This window comes from Myotis daubentonii, chromosome X (assembly GCF_963259705.1).
Source record: "Myotis daubentonii chromosome X, mMyoDau2.1, whole genome shotgun sequence".
In the NCBI taxonomy this organism is placed as follows: domain Eukaryota; kingdom Metazoa; phylum Chordata; class Mammalia; order Chiroptera; family Vespertilionidae; genus Myotis; species Myotis daubentonii.
In genome coordinates, this window is record NC_081861.1 from 66,145,982 (window position 1) to 66,149,414 (window position 3,433).

A 3,433-nucleotide genomic window follows, 5' to 3' on the forward strand; every position below is an offset into this window, starting at 1 on the left:
AAATCGTGTGCAGGTAGGGTCCCTAGGCCTAGCCTGCGATCAGGGCCATCTTCCACCTGCCCGTCAGTCCCCAGTCCCGCCCTGCCACCACCCACCTCAGTTCCCCTGTGGCCATCCAGCAATTGAAGCCTGCAGTTGGGGGAAGGGACCGAGAGGTGGTCAACGCACCTCATAGCAACTGGTCGATCAGTCGTTCTGGTCATTATGCTGTTATGGTCACTGGCCTTTTATTATTTAGGATTATTTTACTTAATCCCATTGAAATCTCCTCATCTGGCAACCAACTCTGCATAATTCCTTGTCCTTTGCTGAATCCTCCTGCAGTCCATGTTGGTTATAATCAGCAAATAACTCTATGTTTGTCTACAGTTGCTCAAATGTCAGGGTTTTCATTAAATCTTTCTACCACTCTGGCCATTTATGTCCCCATTAGCTAGTGCACAGATTCATGTATTGGTGATGATTTGTTCACCTCCAATCACCACTCTGAAAAAGTCTGCTGCTGTCTAGTAAAACCTTTTCTCTCTTTTACTCCAGGCTCAATAGGAAGAAGCGTTTCCTGGTTTGTCCTGCCTTTGGCTAATGCCACCCTGAGGCATTCATCTATTAGTAAATTAAAGGTGACCTCATGGTGCTCACTTCAGCAGCATATATACTACAATTGGAATGATTCAGAGAAGATTAGCATAGCCTCTTCACAAGGATGACACACCAACTCATGAAGCATTTCATAAGTTTGAAACATGCACTTTCATATATTATAATGAAAGTGAAAATGGTAAAACTCCAGAATGGTGAATCAAACAATAGCTTCCAACATGAGAAATGCCCCCTTGATCCAGCAAATCCTAAGTCTAGAAATCTATCCTTCAGATATACTTTTTCCACACATATGAAATTATGTACTTATAAGTGTTTTTTAAAACCAGGTATTGTTTGTAATTGCAAAGGATTAGAAAAATATAAGTCTATCAAGTGGGAACTGATTAAGAAATTTGTTACATCTATACAATGGATTATAATAAAAACAGAAAATGAGAATGTTCTTTATACATTAATGTAGAAAGATAACCAAAATGTATAATAAAAATACGGCTTAAAATTACCTCTTAAACTCAGACAACAGAATTGTGATTACCAGAGGGAAAGGAGGTTGGGGGAGGTAGAAGAGGGTTAAGGGGGGGATAAATGATGACAGAATAAGACTTTGGGTGGTGAACACAGTACAATATACAGATGATATATTATAGAATCATATACCTGAAACCTATATGATTTTATTTAACCTATGTCACCCCAATAAATTCAAAATATTTTTAAATACTGCTTCAAGGTATAGAACAATGGTATGTCTTAGGTTAACTTTCATATAAAAAATGGGGCATGAGAATATATATTCATATTTCCCTGTATTTCCATAAAGAAACAAAATAGCCTGGTCAGTGTGGCTCAGTGGTTGAGTATCAACCTATGAACCAGGAGGTCACGGTTTGATGACCAGTCAGGGCACATCTTGGGTTGTGGGCTTGATTCCTAGTGAGGGACATGCAGGAGATAGCCAATCAACGGTTATCTCTCATTATTGATGTTTCTGTCTCTCTCTTCTCCCTTCCTCTCTGAAATCAATAAGAATATATTAAACATAAATAAATGATTACCTACATTAGGCATAGAAATTATGGCCAGCAGGCTTGTTGTCTATTTTTATAAGTAAAGTTTTATTGGAATACAACCATACCATTTGTTTCTGTGTTACTATGGCTGCTTTTGTACCTCAATTTCAAAGCTGATTAATAGCAACAGAGATCACATGGACTACAAGCCTAAAATATTTATTACTTGGCCCTTTACAGAAAAGCTTGTCAACTCTTGACCTATAGAAAAGGAAAATGCATAGGGACAGGAAGCAAGAGTTCTCAATAAACACACTTTTTAACATGGCTTTGGTTTTTGAACCTATGAATTAATGTATTGTATTTTTATAAAAATAAAAACAAAATCAATGAAATCTGGTTTGCATCTTCTGGGTAAGAAACAAACAATAATAAATCTAGAGGAGGAATTTGTTTCTGCTGGGGATGTCCCTATTTATTTTTCTTTTTTTAAAAAAAAAACATTTATCTTTATTGTTGAAAGTATTACAGATGTCCCCTTTCCCCCTCTAGGCCCCCTCCATCCTGCTCCTTCCCCCTCCCTAGGCCTTCACCACACTATTGTCTGTGTCTGTGGGTTATACATATATGCATATAAGTTCCTTGGTTAATCTCTTCCTGCCTTCCCCTCTTCTGTCTGAAATACATCAGTCTGTTGCATGCTTCAATGTCTTTGGGTTTACTTTGTTCATCAGTTTATCTTGTTCATTAGAGTCCACATCTGAGTGAGATCATGTGATAACTGTCTTTCTCTGACTGGCTTATTTCACTTAGCATAATGCTCTCCAGGTCCCTCCATCTGTTTCAAAAGGTAAGAGGTCCTTCTTTTTTACAACTGCATAGGATTCCATTGTGTAATTTCTTTCTTTCTTTTTTTTTTGAGCTTTTTTATTTTTTTCTTTTCTTTTTTTTTATTGCTTAAAGTAATACAAAGAGTATTACATATGTGTCCTTCCCCCCCCCCCGCCCTTGACAGTCCCCTAGCCTCCCCTACCCCCCAGTGTCGTATGTCCATTGGTTATGCTTATATGCATGCATACAAGTCCTTCGGTTGATCTCTTACCCCCCTACCTCCTGCCCCCCAACCCTCCCCGGCCTTCCTGCTGCAGTTTGACAATCTGTTTGAGGCAGCTCTGCCTCTGTATCTATTATTGTTCAAAAGTTTATAATGGTCTCTATTATCCATGAATGAGTGAGATCATGTGGTATTTTTCCTTCATTGACTGGCTTATTTCACTTAGCATAATGCTCTCCAGTTCCATCCATGACGTTGCAAATGGTAAGAGTTCCTTCCTTTTTACAGCAGCATAGTATTCCATCGTGTAGATGTACCACAGTTTTCTAATCCATTCATCTACTGATGGGCACTTAGGCTGTTTCCAGATCTTAGCTATGGTGAATTGTGCTGCTATGAACATAGGGGTACATATATCCTTTCTGATTGGTGTTTCTGGTTTCTTGGGATATATTTCTAGAAGTGGGATCACAGGTTCAAATGGGAGTTCCATTTTCAGTTTTTTGAGGAAACTCCATACTGTCTTCCATAGTGGCTGCACCAGTCTGCATTCCCACCAGCAGTGCACGAGTGTTCCTTTTTCTCCACATCCTCTCCAGCACTTGTCCTTTGTTGATTTGTTGATGATAGCCATTCTGACAGGTGTGAGATGGTACCTCATTGTTGTTTTGATTTGCATCTCTTGGATGATTAGTAACTTTGAGCATGTTTTCATATGTCTCTTGGCTTTCTGAATGTCCTCTTTTGAAAGGTGTCTATTTAGGTC

General features: G+C 38.9%; 1 non-coding gene across 1 annotated transcript; it reads left to right on the forward strand.

Annotated features, from left to right (window-relative positions):
* Positions 1–631: 631 nt before the first annotated feature.
* On the forward strand, positions 632–738 carry LOC132225345 (U6 spliceosomal RNA). The gene has a single exon (XR_009450867.1). It is a non-coding gene; the product is annotated as a U6 spliceosomal RNA (small nuclear RNA).
* Positions 739–3,433: the final 2,695 nt, after the last annotated feature.